The following is a 20,193-nucleotide window of genomic DNA, read 5'->3' on the forward strand; positions in this document are numbered from 1 at the left end:
AATATACCATACTTCACAATACTTGGCAATGAAGAGGACAGAGACAGACATTTAACTGCAATGTGGTGGAGAAGCCTTCAATTGTTTTCAGTTGTTTAGTTCAACTATTTTGTGTTGTTGCAACAATTTGTAGGCTCATAGACGATTTTAATCCTATGCAATCATTAGCAAAATCACAATCTAATTTCACTTTTTTTCTTACTTAAATTTATGTTACATCATTAGATAAATTGAATTTGGACAAACTTCCTCATTTTAATTATTTTATTCCCACTAATATTTGATTGTAAATGTGCTTTCACGCTAATACACTAAATGCTCGTTTTTTTTTATTATAAAGGTGCTTTCATATTGATACTTTAAATGCTATTTGACTGTTCCTATGCCCTAGTCCCAGGACACTTTATAAAGAAAAATTTACCGGGAGTGGCGAGAGTTTTCGTGAAACTTATTCTATTCAGGTTGTGATAAATAGATTAGATGAAATAGCTGTCCTATTGTTTTTTCACTAGTTTTTGCCAAATAGATTATTTGAAAGAGTTAGTTCCCAAACCACTATTAGTTGTGTTTATCATAGGGTCATCAATAGCTATGATCTATGTTCGTGGTATTCTCTTCATTATTTTCGGAGAAAAAAAGTTTCAAGTGCTTGAATGCACTGTAATAGTCCAGATAGTCCATTTTATGGAAAAACTGTATGAAAAACTCTAAATGTAGATGAGTATTGCTGCCCTTTTTTTCTGTTTTCTCAAAAGAAAAAAAACTGAAGGGTTTTCCTCTTTTCTTTTCCCGTTCCTTTTTCTACGCTAAGAATAACGACTGCTCAGAAAAAAAGAAAAGAAAGTACTCTGTGGGACAAGTTCCCATTTTATACAGTAAGAAACATTTATGTTTTATAGGGTTCTCAGGAGGGGGGCTGGAAAGTTGACAAGAGTGGAAGTGCTGCACAAAGCCGGAAATCAGCACCGACTAAGTAAAATCAAAATTTCTTTTTTATAGTTGATAGATGGCATTAGATCCGACATTTCATGTTGAAGAATTTAAAAATACGGGAAACCACGCGGGGATGATCCGAAGTGGATTGGCCAATATTTTCAATACCAAAAGCTGGTGGATATGAGCGTGAGTGATGCAAAGTGTCGCGAGCGGTAAATTTTTGGAAAATGACACTTTTTATACAAAATTGACATGATTTTGCCACCCAAAGTAGCACCAAGAAAAAGCGCCGAGTAGAAACCCTGGTTACCAGATTTAAATGAACAACATCATAGAAAATGTTGGCAGTTCATATTATTGACTTTCAAATAAAGTAAACATTCCACTCGATGCCTTTTTAATGCTCATTACAAATATAATGACCGTTTTTGTCAGAAATGAATTTAACCCCCATCCCTATAGCCTATATACCAATTCAGAGCACATATTTGCACATTAACAAAAATGATTATTGTATTTGTAATGAGTGTTAAAAAAGGCATCAAGTGGTATGTGTAGAATTCTTTGATTCAAATATTTAATTTAGACCCAAGCACCTATAATAAATAAGCACAATAAGCACATAATAAGCACAAGCAGGCAATATAAGCAAAAGCATACACAAGTAATACATAAGCAAGCACAAGCAAATATAATAGATAATGCTACAGTATGTTTACTTTATTAGTAAGTCAATAATATGAACTGCCAAAAATTTATACTGGCCAGCCTTTCCAGAATAAAACAGTTTAAAATTCAGAAAATTGTTTAAAAAAATCTAAAATAGGATGCTTGCTTTAATTGTTCCTTGAAGCACATCACCTTAATTTGCCCTTGTCCTAATATACAAATATATAGCCTTGCTCAAATTATATAGGATATACCTATTCAATTTTACTGTGTTTTTTTTATGTTGATGTTGCTTCTTTGTTTGCTATTAAATAAATTTAAACATAGAGTTCAGGATTTTGTAGACTGTTTCTTTTTTTCTTTAGAGAGACCAACCAACTAAACTAGTTGGCTACCCATTGCGGTAATTGTTTAGCCTTGGCCCCCTCATAAGGAGACATGTTAAGAAAACAATTCTTACTTTAAAATATGTATAATGATCCTAGTATATTATCCAAGGTGATCTTATATTATCCAAATGATCTTATATTATCCAAGGGGAGAACCTTCATCATCAAGTCTTTCCTCTAAAAATCTTCAAAAGAGAAAAAGTTTGCAAATATCACCACGCTTTCAATTCAATGCTTAAGTCTTTTTAAATTGCCGCTTTAAATTGCCAACTAATAAGTTCTTTTATAGATAGCGTTCATGCTGGTCTTTTTATTTTTAAATAGCAGTGGCGAAGGGCAAATAGCAGTGGCGGCGGGAGAATAGCAGTGGCGTAAATACAAAATATTAATAGCAGTGGCGAAAGGCAAAATAGCAGTGGCGAAGGACGAATAGCAGTGGCGTAAATACAAAATATTAATAGCAGTGGTTAGGTTAGATTAGGTTATGAAAAGAAATGAAAAAGTATAAAAATTAACTTTTTTGAGGTAATTTTACACCTCAAAAAAGGTTTGATTATCTTTTATAATTTTAAAAATTACCTTTTTTAATCTAACCTAACCTATAATCTAGAAATTCACAGTTTCTATAATCTCAATATATTACTACTTTTTCTTTAAACACGTTTTTTGATACACGTGTTAAACACGTGCTAAACGCTATCTATAAAACAACTTATTTGGCAGCAGTTTACAGCGGCAATTTCAAAAGACTTAAGCATTGAATTCAAAACGTGGTGAAATTTGGAAACTTTTTCAGTTTGGAGGATTTAGAATTGTTTTCTTAACATGTCTACTTATGAGGGGGCCAAGGCTAAACAATTACCCCCATTGCTTCTCTATAATCTCACCCCTTCCCAAGGCCATACCCAGGATTGTTTTGGATGGGGTCTTACTAAAAAAAATGGTAAAATTCTACTTTAGCTACTTTTGACTATCTTGGAAAGGAATTAGGTTAAGAAAATGAAACTTTCAGGGATGGGTCTACAGGCTAAAGTATGTCATGGGAAGTTATTTTGAAGTATCCACCTCCACTCTGTCTCCCTCTAGAGGGTACTGACTTTTGATGACCTATAAAAATCTGTGTGTTATAAAAGTGAAACCTTGCAAAATATATCTTCTGCTTAAATGAACTACAAAAAAATTGTTTTCAGGTTGATAACTTTCCTCAATCCCAATTTATAAGGTTTTAAAGATATGCAAATACATTTCCTAAATTTTAGAAATAAACTATTTATATGTCTTAAAATTCTGCTCAAATAACTGAAATTCCATTTTCAGAACTAAAGCCTGAGAAAAAGATACTGATAACTGAAAATTAAGGATGTTGTTTTGTCAAAATTTCAATAGGTATAGACCTGTCACGTAGGCAAAATTCAGGACCCTCTAGAGGTAGAAGGAGTGGAGTACTTCAAAATACCTTCCCTGGACATACTTTAGCCTGTAGACCCATCCCTGAAAGTCTCATTTTCCTAACCTAACCCCTTCCCAAGATAGCCAAAAGTAGCTAAAGTAGAATTTTACCCAAACTAAAACAAGAAAGGGTAATAAAATAATAACAAAGCGTCTGCACTCTACTAGGGGGAGTGATTCAGGATCAAAAGAAACGCCCCAGTATGGCCCTGAGGAGGATTTGAGCACGATTCTTTCGGTACAACTACAGATTAATGGAGATAATAACACGAGAAATTTAGTTTAAATTTCTTTAAATGTTGCTGCTGTGTGAATTCAGATAAAAACACTTAAAACATACTTATAAATTTTTCAGAAGAATCCAACGTTTCGGTCATTCAAACTTTTCGCCAGTACAAGGTCAGCGTTAAAATTTTGACAGCTGAAAAGATAGCTGCAAGATCTAAAAACAAGCCAAAAGTACGCCAGATAATGTTGTGCCACCATCCTAACTCAACTTTTACTTTGTATATTTGCCCTTATGCATTTGCTGGATGGAATGATAGGGTAGCCAACATTACTTAAAACGTGTTCAATTAATAAAGTGGCATTTCAATTTACGCCTCATCTTGTACGGTTTATTACGGTATGATTTTAACTTTATTTAAGTAAAGAAGAATATGCAAGCTTTTCTTGTTTTATCACCATAGTCAGCTTTAAAAGTTGACAGGAGCATGAGTGGTGAACTGGAAGTGTTTTTTTGCTTTCAGCTGGAGATTACGGATAGGCGAAAGTAGAGATGGAAAAATAGACATCCATGCAGATGAGCAGTATATAGATCAAGACAAATTGGAGAGAAGTATAACAGACAGAGAATAGAAAGAGGAAAAAACTATTTAAGTTTTATTGCTATCCCCAGTCTACTTGAAACTTTGACTGTTTTCATGTGAATATGGGGCTTGAATTTTAACTCTTCATTCAAAAGAATTCCAAGGAATCGCACGTATTGGTCAGGTGGGTGACTTATAAGACCTGTAGAAGTAGGAAGCTCCATTACTGTAGGAGAATTCTTATCTATACGGGAAAAATAATTAGGTCTGGCTTTTTTACATTCATAGCTAAAAGATTATTATCACAGCAATAATAAATTTCCTCAGTCATGGTTTGTAACTTTGGAGTAAATGAATCTTCAAATGTAGTCGATGTACCTAACGTACTGTCACCAGCGAATGTGATCCATTTTTCAAGCTTATTGGATTTAGCTATTGATGCGATACGGCAATAAAATTTCGGGCAATATCTGCAGCAAAAATGTTCTGTCATGGTATTAAAAAGGCAATAAAGGTCATCGACATAAATGAGGAATAGCGAAGGCCCAATACCTGAGCCTTGAGGAGCCCCAAAAGGAGTTGGAACCTGGTCGTCTGAAGATTGAACAGCGATAGAATGGCTAGTGATATATGAAGAAATCTATGATAGTCGTTCCCCATGAACCACGTGATGAGACAATTTATCAAATAGGATCTCGTGGGTCGTACTGTCGAAAGCTTGCATCAAGAAAAATGGCTGCCGGTATGAGATCATAATCCAATGTCTGTTGTATGTACTGAAGAAGTCAATTGCGTTCATTTTCCGTTGATTGTTTAGCAGGAGATTCATATTAATCTTTATGAGAAAACTATTTAGTGTCGAGATAGCTCATTAGCCATTTCAGCATTGGTTTTTCCAATTTCTTAGAAAACATGGAGGGGAGAGAGATTGGCGTGCAATTCCTTGGATCCTCACAACCATCTCCTTTTTTTTCCCCACCTCAACAAAAAATTTCGTCCGCTGATGTTGAACAGGGCCTTCATCTGTAATCAACTTATGATTTATTTTCAGAGATTTTGGGCAACCTAGTGGTTTTGTTGGTTTTCATGTTGCTTCTTATATCACAATCCAAGTCTTCTTAACATTACTTCCAGAATCTAAAAGTCTTCTAGTAAAATATGCCACTTGAGCTTTGCGTGTCAGTGATTTTACAATATTTTGGTGTAATTTGCTATCTTATTGCTGAATTTAGAATGCCAACTGTTGTTCAGGGGGCATGGGTGTTGATCTTTTAGACCAACTAGTCGGAGATTTTAGATAATGTTCCGTAAACTTACTTTTGAGATTATAATAAAACTGATCAAATATCCTATCATAATTTCATAATGTCATAATTAACTTCATCAGATAGTACAAAATCCCACGAAGTAGAATTCAGTGTTTCCTTGAGTGGAACAGCTCTGCTGGTATATATCGAAATATCAGTTTATAGCAAATTCTTTGTCGTTTAGAAATGCAGGGAATGGGAAGTAGGAATCGAACTGGACCAGTGATCCGATAAGTCGGAGATCAGTACTTCATTTTGTGCGGAATGCACTGTTGAAAAATGTTATCTATTAAAGCTACTGTTTGATTTGAAATCCGTTTTGGTAAATTTATTCAAAGAACTAGTCTGAATGAAATTACCAGTGACAGAAGATCAAAAGTTTGACAATGTGACATATCCTTTAAGTCAATGTTGAAGTTACCTGTTACAATTATTTCTCATAATTGAACTCCTAGAGTCAAAAGATCTACAGAAAGATATCTGAAAATATCCAATAAATATGAGGCAATCAAGCCAGTAGCCCTGTAGCCCACAGAGCGAAGCAAAAGGAAAAGGGCTAAAAAGTACTACTGAAAAGCCCGCCTGCTGTTAAATAGAAGGAGAAGACGATTATTTCTGAGTTATCAGAGGAAATTTTCAAAAGAACTTCTTCCAAAATTGGAAAAAAACTTCGTAGATCTAAGTGAAAAAAAAAACAAACACTTGGATATCTATATATTTCACCGAGTAATATCTTTTCGTTAGTATTAATTTTATTTTCTAAAAATAACGATTCAAAAACCAATTGAATGTTTATACATAAATCATCTCTTCGGATACCTAACACATTATTCAAATATAAAATCCGAGTCCCCCCTTTTTTGCCGCCTTTCGGTTCAAAAACATGGACGTATATCCAGAAATACACATAACCAGCTGATTCTCGTTGCTCAAAAACGCTTCACATAGCTCAATTACTGCGGGAAGTGAATTCCTGCATATCAACTCAATCAAAGGCAACACTATAGCGCTGCCTTTGATTGAGCTTGGGGCTCATTCACAGGGGGCTCACTCGATTGGAAATTGAGAGTTCTAGTGCCCTTTTAAGGATCAAAAGTGATTGGAAGGCAACTAACACCCCTTCCACGCCCACCATTTCCCCAAATACATCGAATAAAAATTTTGAGATAGCCATTTTGTTCTACGTAGTTGATTTCCAGAAAGAAATTAGGTTTTTGAGGAGGACATTCCCCCCAAATCCCTCAGGGCACGGGTTGTAAGTTATGTCCTGGGGGCATATAAGGTTTTTATAGAAAGCTTTGTCGTAAAAACTTCAATAACGACTCATTAGATTGTAAATTCGAAAGGCTAGTGCCCTTTTTAATAGTCGGAGGTGATTGGAGGGCAAAAGCCCCCCTCTCACGCCCACTTTTCCCAAAATACATACAATCAAAATTTTGAGATTGTCATTTGGTTAAACTTAGTTGAAAATTCTGGAAATTAGGTCTTTGAGGATGACAGCCCCCTCCCCCCCAGAACCCTCAGGGCAAGGGTTGTAAGTTATGCCCGGGGGGCATATAAGGTTTTTATAGAAAGTGTTGTCGTAGAAACTTCAAAAATGGCTCATTAAATTGGAAATTTAAATATCTAGTGCCCTTTTTAATAGTCGAACGTGATTGGAACGCAACTAACACCCCTTCCACACCCACCATTTCCCCAAACACATCCAATCAAAATTTTGAGATAGCCATTTTGTCCAACGTAGTCGAAAATTCTGGAAATTATATCCTTGAGGAGGACAGTCCCCCAAAGTCTTCAGGGTAAGGGTTATAAGTTATGCCCTGGGGACATGTATAGTTCTTATGGAAGGAATGCTCTATAAACTTCAGAGAGGGTTCATTTGAGTGGAAATTGAATGTTCTAGTTCAGTTTTTCATAGTCAAAAGAGATTGGAGGGCAACTAACCCCCCCCCTCACGCCCCTTTTTTCCTAAATGCATCCGATAAAAAATTTAAGATAGCGATTAAGTTAAAAATTGTTCAAAATTCAGATAACAAAAATTCAGGGGTCAACACAAGCCCCCAGGGCCCGGGGGCAGGCGTTGTAAGTTATACCCTGTGGTATATATGGTTCTTATGAAAGGAATGCTCGTATAAAATTCAGAGGGCCCATTTGATCGGAAATTGAATGTTCGAGCTCACTTTTTAATAGTCAAAAGAGATCCGAGAGTAGCTAGTCCTCCCCCCATGCCCTCTTTTTCCAAACCCATCTGATGAAAATTTTGAGGTAAACATTTTGTTAAAAAATAGTTCAAAGATCGGATAAGAACAACTCAGGTGTCAATACAACCCCCCAGAGCTCAGGGGAAGGCGTTCTAAGTTATGCCCTAAGGGCATGTATGATTCTTCTGAAAGGGATGCTCGTATAAACTTCATAGAGGGCTTATTTTATTGGAAATTGAAAGTTCTAGTTCACTATTAAAGAGTCAAGAGATTTAAAGGTAAATACCCCCCCCCCCCCCAAGCCCTTTTTTCCCCATACTCATCCGATAAATTTTTAAAATATAGTCATTTCATTAGAAATAGTTCAAAGGTCGGATTAAACAATCCTGTGTTGACGCAACCCCCCGGGGCCCGGAGGCAGGAGTTGTAAGTAATGCTCTAGGGGCATATATAGTTCTTATGATAGGGATGCTCGTATAAACTTCGGAGAAGGTTTATTTGATTGGAAATTGAAAGTTCGAACTCACTTTTTAATAGTCAGAAGAGATCTGAGGTTAACTAGCCCCGCCCCCCGCCTTCTTTTTCCAAACCCATCTGATGAAAATTTTGAGGTAGACATTTTGTTAAAAAATAGCTCGTATAAACTTCATAGAGGGCTCATTTTAATGGAAATTGAAGGTTCTAGTTCACTATTTCAGAGTCAAGAGATTTCAGGGTAAATAGCCCCCCCCCCCAAGCCTTTTTTTCCCATGCTCATCCGATAAAATTTTTTTAATAGTGGAGGCAGAAGCTTTAAGTAATGCTCTAGGGGCATATATAGCTCTTATGAAAGGGATGCTCGTATAAACTTCGGAGAAGGCTCATTTGATTTGAGATTGAAAGTTCTTGTTCACTTTTTAAGAGTCATAAGAGATCGGTGGGAATCTAACCCCCAGTCCCTCCACGTCCTAAATGCATCAGATAAAAATTTTGAGATATATTGTTCTTATGAAAGGGATGCTCGTAGAAACTTCAGAGAGGGCCCATTTCAATGGAAATTAAAAGTTCTAGTTCATTTTCTTAGAGTAAAAAAGATCGGAGGGCTACTAGCCCCTCTCACCCCCCACGCCTTTGGGTTTATTGCATGGATAAACCCATCTGATAAAAATTTGATGTGACCATTTTGTTAAAAATAGTTCAAACATCAGATATTAAAACTCCGGGGTTGACACAACCCCCCAGGGCCCGGGAACAGGTGTTGTAAGTTATACTCTGGGTTTATATGTGGTTCTTATAGAAAGGATGCTAGTATAAACTTCAAGGAGGGGTCATTTGATTGAAAATAGAAAGTTCTAGTTCACTTTTAAAGAGTCAAAAGAGACATAAGGGCAATTAGCCCCCCTCCCTCCCACGCCATTTTTTCCCAAATCCATCCGTTAAAAATTTTGAGATAGCCATTTTGTTAAAAATAGTTCAAAAATCAGATAATAAAAACTCCGAGGTTGAAACAAAACTATTTTTTCACTTTGATATTGTTATTTTCATACCAGTTTTGATACTTTGATGAACATTTGATTTTTTTTTTAAGTTTGATTTTGAAATAAGGATTCTTTAAAAAATTGAAACTTTTTGGAATAAAAAAAGAATAAAAATTAATTAAAAAAAACTTTCCGAAAAATAAGTTTTTCAAAGAAAAGTAATAGCAATTTTAAACTTAAGCTCAGAAGATACAAATACCTGTTAAAATTCTACCTCAAAATGACCAGAAATTACTATTAAAGAATAAATGAAACCCAAAAACGAACAGAAATTAAATAAACAATCATAGCAAAAAACATGCAACAAGTAATAATATAAATTAATAAATAGATCTTAAGCGGGTAATGGTTAGATTGAATATGAAAATCAAGCTTAAAACGAAAAAAAAAATTTTGCTATTGAAGTATAAATGACACTTAAAACAAACAGAAATTAAATAAACAATCAATACAAACAAATATACAATAGATATCGATGCAAATAAATAAATAAATCTTAAAACGAGTAAAACTTAAATTGAATATGCAAATCAAGCTTGAAACGAACAAAAATCACTATAAACAAGAGTTTGGGTATTGCCTCCTTCTCTCACTGTAAAAGTCTAAAACCTACTTCGTCATTGGCGCTAAAAAACTATATGTGTCACGAACAGTCTTGGAAAGTATAAACAACATCAAACAGAATATTTGATGTATAATGATATTAGTTGTTGAAAGATCCATCAGTTCAAGAATTCATTTCACTGTAAGTTATTTTTTATTTTCTATGCTGTAAGAACTGGAAAAGAAAATATTTGTAATGTAATTCGTTTTTAGTGAAGCGCCAATGACGCAGTAGGCTTTAAGTTTTTATTTACAGTTAATAAAGGGGGCAGTATCCAAACTCTTGTTTGTAGTGAAACTATATTCGTCTTGAACAACTTTAGAACGAACTAATAAATTAAAATGAATATTTGATGTATAATGATATTAATTGCTTAAAGCTCATGAGTTCAAAATTTTACTTTAATTTTAATGTTTATTTTCAATATTAAGTACAAAAGAAAATATTTGTAATAAAATTGGTTTTCAGTATAGCACAAATGACGCAATAGGTCTTAGACTTTTACAGTGAGAGAAGGAGGCAATACCCAAACTCTTGTTTCTAGTGATTTTTGTTCGTTTCAAGCTAGATTTGCATATTCAATTTAAGCTTCACTCGTTTTAAGATTTATTTATTAATTTACGTTAATATGTAAATGTATTGCATGTTTGTTTGCATTGATTGTTTATTTACTTTCTTTTTCGTTTTCAGTTTCATTTATACTTCAATAGCGAAATATTTTTTTTTGTTTTAAGCTGGATTTTCATATTCAATCTAACCATTACTCGCTTTAAGAGCTATTTATTCATTTATATCATTACTTGTTGTATGTTTTTTGCTATGATTGTTTATTTAATTTCTGTTCGTTTTTGGTTTCATTTATTCTTTAATAGTAATCTCTGGTCGTTTTGAGTTTGAATTGTAACAGGTATTTGTATCTTCTGAGCTTAAGTTTAAAATGGCCTTTACTTTTCTTTGAAAAACCTATTTTTTGGATTTTTTTTTTAATTAGTATAATCAAACAAAGAAGTCAGTCCCTGAACGTTAAGATATACAATCTGAAGGACCCCCCCCCCACACCAAGCTCTGGAATCCAGAAATACCAGCTCCTGCACAAAGACACTATCAATAATTTTTACTAGGCTTATTCGTACTTTCATTCAAATATAATCTTCTAGTTTCATACTCATCTAAATTGTCATTTTTATTGGTAGTGTTGGCCCTCGATGGAAAATCAAAATCAAACATAATCACTTACCGATACTGTAGTAATGTCTGTTTAAGCTGTAATAAAGTAAGGCTATGGTTGCCACCCAGCTGTCACTAGCTGGTATAATTTAGGCTTGGGTTGGTACGTTATTACGCCCTTTATAGGGGGTATAATTACATCCCTAAGGTGGGTCAACTTTGGTAGCGTGCCTTACGCCTTGGCCTGGCTAATTATCTTGGGCGTACCGACCAGGGTTAATCGAGAGACTAAGCTAACGTTGTAGAGAGGTTTGGTATAGTACAATAACTTTTATTATACATTAAAGGAGACAAGTAGACAAGTAAGGCACATCATCTAATACAAATAATAATTAAATCATATACACTAACAGTTCCCAAAACAATCCAAAAATCCAGAGTTCGTAAAAAGTAATTTAGAGAGAGAGCCCACGTTATCGCAAAAACTGACATAAATATATTGAGCTTTGCTACCTTTGGGGAGAGGGGCTCATTCGATTGGAAATCAAAATTTCCAGTGCACTTTTTTAGAGTTTTTTCCAGTGCACTTTTTTAGAGCACAATTGAATTTGACAAATATATATTTTATGCCCGACCAAACGTCCTGTTTTAAAACAAGGAAATGGTATTATAAATATCCCGTATCTCCATTGCCATTCCGTCAGCTCTTAGATTGATGTTCAATTTCAAAACTTTTTATCTGCCAACTTATAAGTTGCGTTGTTGTATTTTCAATGCTTTTACTAAAATCAATTTATTAAAACTTAATATGTCGGGCTATTACAGTACTCCATTCGTCAAGAAGAGCTGTCTCGGCTCTTTAATTCTATCTTCAAAGGCTAATTTTGATTCCCACACTTCAACTAGTCTTAACCTGTAGTTGTTATGTCTTAGGATCATCTTCTCTTATAGCGAAAAATAAAAAGCACAAAGTTTCTATAATTCTTTGTAACTGTCTCAATCTATTCATGTATCCTCCTTTTGGTTAGTTTTTTGTTTGGGTCTTGTGAATGTCTGTGTACCGATCCTTTCTCTTTTTTTGCTGTTGTAAAGATGTAATTTTTCAGGTCGTGTGCATGTCTTTGCACCGTTGGCTTCTCTTTCTTTTTGCTGTTGTATAGCTGTTGTTTTGGATCGTGTGCATCTGTGCATCGATGGCTTCTCTCTTTTTTTATTATTTATACCATTTAAGGAGAGTATGCGTTTACTTATTTTCATATTCTATGTTTTTCATGTGATAATCTGCATAATGATAGAAGCAAAAACTATGCTAGACGAACGTCCAAGTGTTTAACCAACTTAAGATTTAATTTTTTTTGTATAATAAACTAAAGTTTATTAGTTGAGCTCTGACGGAATGTTAACAAATATATTATTCGGATTCTTCTATATTTTTTTGAAGTTCTGGATCGATTTGGTAAGAAAATAAAACACATTTCCAAATAACGATAGAATGTTACTTTTACGATCAATAATAACCGATAAATTTTAGGATTTTTATAAACATCCGATTTTTCAATTGAATTTGACTTATTTGCTTGTAGCAATTACTTGTCTTTCACTTAACTAGGCCTAAATATACGTTTGGTGTTCTCTCACTTTAAGTCTTTGAATTTGTTGTACAATTTCCACAATATAGTATATCTCCAAGGTATCGGTTCATAGTATGGTCTGCACCAAATGGCTTGAACCTTTGGCCCTATAGTTCCATTGAACTGATCTTGGAGAATTAGATAGTTTACTTAGATTGTGTCAAATCAATTGAGATGTAAAAAATTTGGTGTGAATTGATGCCGAAAACAAAACTTTGTTTGTGAAGAATAAAATTCAATTATTAGACACAGGAGTAAAACTCAAATTGTTACATATATCAGCTCCTATATTTTAAAGTACTCAAGTACTATTTAAAGTACTAATATAGATTTATATATATATATATATATATATATATATATATATATATATATATATATATATATATATATATATATATATATATATATATATATATATATATATATATATATATATATATATATATATATATATATATATATATATATATATATATATATATATATATATATATATATATATATATATATATATATATATATATATATATATATATATATATATATATATATATATTATTATTATTATTATTATTATTATTATTATTCATTTATTGCCCGTCAAAAAAAGGTGCAAAAGGTACAGTAGACGGAGTAATCACTAAAAAAAAAACAAAAAAGAAAAAAAAGAAGAAAAAGAAGGACACAAACACACATTAAAAATTCAAACACCTGACAAAAGAAAACTCTTCATTACATAAATACGAACAGTGACTATATGCATTACATTAATATAAAAAAACTATTATGAACGAATTATTGACCAAGGATGATGAAATTTACTTTGAAAATAGGATACAGATTTATTAATGCTAGTATTAGGGTCAAATAGCTTATACAATCGAACAATTCTATATTTTTTTTCCACGGTAGCAAATGTAGAAAATATTCAGTAAGTCTGAACAAGATTGATTATTGCTACTTTTTATCTATAACTGTAAAGAATCTCCAGAAAGGAGCAATGTAAAGCAGACGTAGAAGGGCTGTGGCGTTGTAAATGGATGCTAGAATATAACGGTTGAAACGTAGTTTGCTTTTTACGATTACAGCGTAAGAAATGCTAATTTTACGCTCAACGTGAGAAATCAGCAAACAACGTGTTTGACCTATATATGTGCCAAATGGGAGGCCCAAGTATTTAATATGGTCTGAGGGTTTAACAAAAGAACCGTCCATATTTATAAGAGAAGTAGAGGGATTTCGCCAATTGAAAAGGATTACTTCGGATTTCTCAGGAATAAAAGACAGGCCGATTTTTGAATATTCATCTTTGAGGATTTTGAAATTCTGCTCATTGCGCTGGATCGTACGGCTGAGATTCAGGATGTCATCAGCATAACAAATAAGAGACATATCGATTCTCCCAAGAATGCATGAAGGAAGACACTTTGCCTGCGCTTCCAGGACACTATTATGGAACAGGGTTAGGAAAGTGATAGCTCCCTGTCTAGTCCCCTTCTTAACGAGGATGGGGTACTGAAAATTCACAAGCATATTTGAGGGAATCAAAGAGTTTGGCCTCACACGAGAATAATGCAATTATATAGGGAAGGATGAAGAGCCGACTGCAGGGAAAAACGGGATGGAAGTTTTAAACGCACTTTTAGATTCCTATATAAATCCCTGAGAACACGGACAACTGATGGGTTTACGCCTCGCCTTGCCATATGAAGAAGCATGAACAAATGAATTAAGGATTTGAACGCAAGTCTAACGTCATGTCTGGCGAGGATCATACTTTCTCCCGAATATTCAGCGTTGGCGAAGGCAGTAAAAACTGCTGTAAGAGCATGAGAACAGTCAATATTAGCCTGAAAACCGAACTGATGTGGGGGAACGTAACATTTCTGTCTTAACTCATCAAGAAAAAGAAGCTCAAAAAGTTTGCATGTCGTAGTAGATATGGTGATGGGATGGAAAGAGGAACATTGAAGCTCAGATTTCCCTTTTTTGGGAATCGGAGACAGATCACCAATGCAAAACGAGGATGGAACAATACCTGTAACAAATATCATTTGCATGAGAAGGCTGAGGTGACGCACCTATAGATAACTTCCATTAATGATGTGTAGAGATGATGATGTGCTCACCTTATCTATCCCACAAGACGCTTTCTTTTTACGTTGGGAAATGGCTTTTATAACAGCGTCACAAGTAACAACAAAATCAAGGTTAGGAGATTCATCAATGAATTTGCAGAGCTCGTCACAAAATTGTGACTCTAAAACAGGATCAGGCTCAGAAAATTCATTTGAAAAATGGGATATCCTCTCGGACAAAGGTATGTCATTCGGGTCTGGCAAATTGGAGGAGATAGTACGAGGTAGTAGCTTCCACAGAAGATCAGGTGAATTCCTGACCTTCTCGGAATAAAGTGTCTGCATTTTAGATCGATGAAGGGCAAGTTCCTTAGCAAAACGTTTTTTTGACACTCTTCTCAGTTCATTGACTATTCCTTGACGGGGGCATAGGAGATCTCTCCATAATTTATACCAAAATTTAGCACGGTCACAAGCTTCAGACATCACAAGATTTTCGGACCACCCGGAAACTTGTGTACCAGCACGTATTTTTTTAAGAGGAACTTCCTTTTTTTTAACACACAAAATTGCATGGCAGATTTCTGTGGAGTGTATATCAAGAGTTAATCTAACCTCATTAATGTCTTTATTAGAAGACTTTTGGAGAAGATGAAATGGAACCCGGATCTTGTTTAGGATACTATCTGAAATTTCAATGTACTGAGATGTGTCAATTTTATTCCAGTCGCGAGAAGTATATCACTTGTGCCGGCGAACAGTATAAGCCTGTAACACTGGAATCTGAGAAGCTTCTCGTTTGAAACTAGAAGCAATAGGAAGATGGTCTGAAACTTGAAATTTAGAAACTAACTCAACACAAGTTATATCAAGGTTATATGACACAACATGGTTGAGGTTAGATGTACAAGAGGAAGAATGAGTGTAAGTAAACTGAGCAGATTTCTGTTGAACTTTAAAATCATCACCAAATATTCGTAATAGTAAAGAAGCACGGATAGAAGCTGAAGACAACCCGCAATTTAAATTACAATTAAAATCACCTACGATCAAACACGGGATTTTCAGTTTAAGGACATCACGAAGACAAGAGCTAAGTTTACTAACTGCAAAAGCGAAATCTCTCTCCAAATCTTCATCTTTATGATCTTTGGGTAAATACACATTTATTATTACGCACTCAACTAGTCGAACAGCTAAACAACTATCACAAGAAAAGAAAACACTAGAATTAAGATTCGATGCTACATAAGTAGCAATACCACCGGAAGCTCTGCCTTTAGAAGCACTTAGCTGGAACCGAGAAATTTTTGAAAGTGGCACTAATGTCCAGTAAACTAAGGCTATGGTTGGTCAGGAAATGTTCCTGCAAACAAAGAATATCATGATTATGAAGTATATTCTCAAGCATAGGTTTTTTTTTATAAGACTACCATTAATGTTCCAAGAGAGAAAACAAATATCCATTTATCTACTTAGCTGCCCGTTTATCGATTCGAGCCTTGCCAGTGTTTGATACTGCGACAGGTGTGATTAAACTCTTTACATGAAATACAAAACATGTTCCGAACACATGGATTATCCCTGGTGGAAGAGTGCTCCGAGGAACCACAGCGAGAGCACAGTTCTGCGTTCTTACAATCAGCAGCAAAATGTCCGTGCTGATGGCATCTGAAACACCGTTTAGGTATGAATATGAAATTCTAGACAGTTAACTTTTCATAACCCATCTTCACAGAATTTTTCAGAAAAGAATCGAGATCACTCCGTTGTTCAAAATAAATCTTATAGACGCGTGACTTGCCACACTGCAAAGCTTTGACACACTTTGGAATAATTTTCCCAAGATCTTTTTCATTCATTTCTGTCAGAACGCCTTTTATTACACCGCTGAAGGCGGGAGATTTAATAGAGGCTAATAGGCCAGGTTGGAACTTTTTCATCTGGTCAGCAACTGAGGAGGCAGCGGACTTAGTTTTTACGACAATTTTCTATTCTGATGCAGAACGTTTCACTTCTGAAATTTCATTTGCAACTTCCAGACATATTTTATCAATAAAATCTTTCCTGAAAAGTGGAGATGAAAGATTGGACGGGAAATTTTTTTACCCAACAGCATAGATAGAAGGATTAGATTTGTCCTTGGTGCAAGACCAAGGAGCAGAAGAGTGCCAGGCAGGAGTTGCCTGTACTGTGAGATGTTGCTTATTTAGCTCAGACGAACTCTCAATTTTAAGGGAAAGTTCATTCATGCGACAGGTTAATGTTGCAACGATCGCATCACCAATTGTTGGAATTTCACATGGTGAGTAAATCACGAATTTTGGGATCTTACGTTTTTCTTTCGATGCCGTAGATAACCACTTACAAATGTCAAGGACATTTTCCATCGTCTTTTTGGCATCTAATTAAACGTGTTCCAATTTCTAGCACCTGATGTAAGACCTCCTTTGCCTTTAGAATGGTTTCATGACTGAAAAAGCTTGTCGACTTAGCAATTATTGTTTCTACTTTGATACCATCGATCATCGATCGAGAAATAAAATTCAGTATTGGATTTAAAATAATATACGAGTCGCCCATTATTTCATAATTGCAATTACGGTAATAATACTCAATAGAAAAAAATCCACTCCAAATCAATGCCAAAAACTGTCGCCAATATAAACTCAATCCAATCAAGCAGGCAGTGACGTCACAGTGGAGTTACAGCTTTGTAGTCCGAGAAATTGTTTTCAAGGTCACTGAATTAATGAGATTTCAAAATCTAAAAATATAATCTCACACTGAATCTAGGTCAGGAATTGCAGTCACATACATTTCTTATGAAATATACTTGGGTTGCACAATATATATATATATATATATGTATGTATGTATGTATGTATGTATATATATATATATATATATATATATATATATATATATATATATATATATATATATATATGATATATATATATATATATATATATATATATATATATATATATATATATATATATATATATATATATATATATATATATATATATATATATATATATATATATATATATATATATATATATATATATATATATATATATATATATATATATATATATATATATATATATATATATATATATATATATATATATATATATATATATATATATATATATATATATATATATATATATATATATATATATATATATATATATATATATATATATATATGTTATAAACATATGTTATAAACATATGTTATATATGTTTCACATATGTTATAAACTATTTTTAAAAATTGTTCTCATTCATATGATTAATATTTAATATTTGTCTTTTTCAGGTTCCCTTTTGTGTCAACTTGGATGAAAAAAACTTCTATTGCACGTAAGTAAGTTTTAAATTATTTAAAAAAACTGTTCATAAGCCTATGACTAATATTTAACATTTGTCTTTTTCAGATTTTGTTTTGAGTCAAGATGGAAAAAAAGGCTTCAGTCTTAGGCAAGTTTTAAGTTCCTTGAAAATTTTTTCTTAAGCGTATGACTATTATTTTATATTTGTATTTTTCTGGTTCCCTATTGTGTCAACTTGGAAGAAAAAAACTTCGTTTTCACGTGAGTAAGTTATAAATTATTTAAAAAAAGATGTTCTTATGCATATGACTAACATTAAATGTTTGTCTTTTAAGGCTCCTTTTGGAGTCAACATGGAAAAAAATAGTTCAGTTTTACGTAGCCTAAGTTATAAATTATTTAATAAAAATTATTCTCATTCATATGACTAATATTTAATATTTGTCTTTTTATGGCTCCCTTTGGAGTCAACATGGAAGAAAAAACCTCCGGTTTCACGTAAGTTAAAAATTATTCGGAAAAAATGTTCTTAAGCATATGACTAATATTTAACATTTGTTTTTTTCAGATTCTGGTTTGCGTCAACGAGGAAGAAAAAAGCTTCAGTTTTAGGCAAGTAATAAATTACTTGAAACAATTGTTGTTAAGCGTAGGAGAATTATTTTATATTTTTCTTTTTCAGGTTCCCTTTCGTGTCAACATCGAAGAATAAACTTCGGTTTCACGTAAGTAAGTTATACATTAAAAAAATAAAATATGTTCTTATGCACATGACTAATATTAAATGTTTGTCTTTCTAAGGTTCCCTTTAAAGTCAACATGGAAGAAAAATACTTCGGTTTCACGCAAGATAAAAGTTATTCGAAAAAAATGTTCTTAAGCATATGACTAATATTTAACATTTGTCTTTTTAAGATTCTGGTTTGAGTCAACGTGGAAGAAAAAGGCTTCAGTTTTAGGCGAGTAATAAATTACTTGAAACAATTGTTGTTAAGCGTAGGACTATTATTTTATATTTCTCTTTTTCAGGTTCCCTATTGTGTCAACTTTGAAGAAAAAACTTCGGTTTCATGTAAGTAAGTAATAAACTATTAAAAAAAACTTTTCTTGCTCATATGACTAATATTTAAAAAAAAATTTATGGTTCTTTTTAAAGTCAACATAGAAAAAGTACGCCTTAGACGTAATAATTGGTAATTAGCCTTATGGGTGATATCTGATACATTTTTATTAAATTTGAGACTTGAATCAAAACAAATCCCAAGGTCACGAACATATTCTACACTTGAAATTAATTTACCAACAACAAAGTAATGGTAATGCTGAGGGAGTCTACGCAAATAGTGCACAGCATTGCGCTTGGTTTCATTAATGAACATAGAGTTTGCAGTACACCACTGGCCAAGAGCAACCAAATCCTCTTGAAGTAAAGAAATCTCATGTTCACTCATGACTGGCCTGTAGATTTTTACATCATCTGCAAACATTTTTATGGTCGAATTCCTAACAACGCTTGGTAAATCATTGATATAAAGGCAGAAGAGTACTGGCCCAAGACAACTGCCTTGTGGAACTACACTTACGACAGACATAGATGATGACAAGGCATCACCTGCTGCAACCTCTTGGGTTCTATTTCTAAGATAATCTGTTATCTATGCTGTAGTTTGTGGGCCTATAGCATATAGTAGACATTTGTTTATCAGAAGTGGAATGGAAATTTTTTCGAATGCTTTGGAAAAGTCAATATAGATACAATCAAACAAAATACCCTTATCAGCCATCGATTGAAAATCACAAATCACCTCAAGAAGTTGCGTGTTACAAGATCATCTTTTACAGAAACCATGATGAGCAGAATGCCATAAGTTATTTTCCTCAAAATGTGCCTGGATTCTACTCACAACAATTTCCTCCATTATACGGGAAAAGATTGATGTATTTGAAATTGGTCTGTAATTATTGAAATGGGACTTTGAACCATTCTTGCACAACGGCCTAATGATAGTCCTTTTCCAAGCTGAAGGACATTTACCAGATGAGAGACAAATATTAAAAAGATATGTGAGTGGCCCAGCAAGCA

The 20,193-nt window shown here is 33.6% G+C and overlaps 1 protein-coding gene across 2 annotated transcripts in view; it reads right to left on the minus strand.

Annotated features, from left to right (window-relative positions):
- The window catches only part of Pdrg1 (Pdrg1 prefoldin-like subunit), a 191,682-nt gene extending 187,851 nt beyond the window's left edge, over positions 1–3,831 (minus strand). The window contains exon 1 of one of the 2 annotated variants that reach the window (XM_089088242.1): positions 3,784–3,831. The gene's annotated coding sequence lies outside the window, so the exon portion shown is untranslated. The remainder of the gene's footprint in view (positions 1–3,783) is intronic. The other variant, XM_089088241.1, reaches the window with a different exon arrangement.
- Positions 3,832–20,193: the final 16,362 nt, after the last annotated feature.

This window comes from Artemia sp. Qi Xiang Cuo, chromosome 4, assembly GCF_049724085.1.
Source record: "Artemia sp. Qi Xiang Cuo chromosome 4, ASM4972408v1, whole genome shotgun sequence".
Lineage (NCBI taxonomy): Eukaryota > Metazoa > Arthropoda > Branchiopoda > Anostraca > Artemiidae > Artemia > Artemia sp. Qi Xiang Cuo.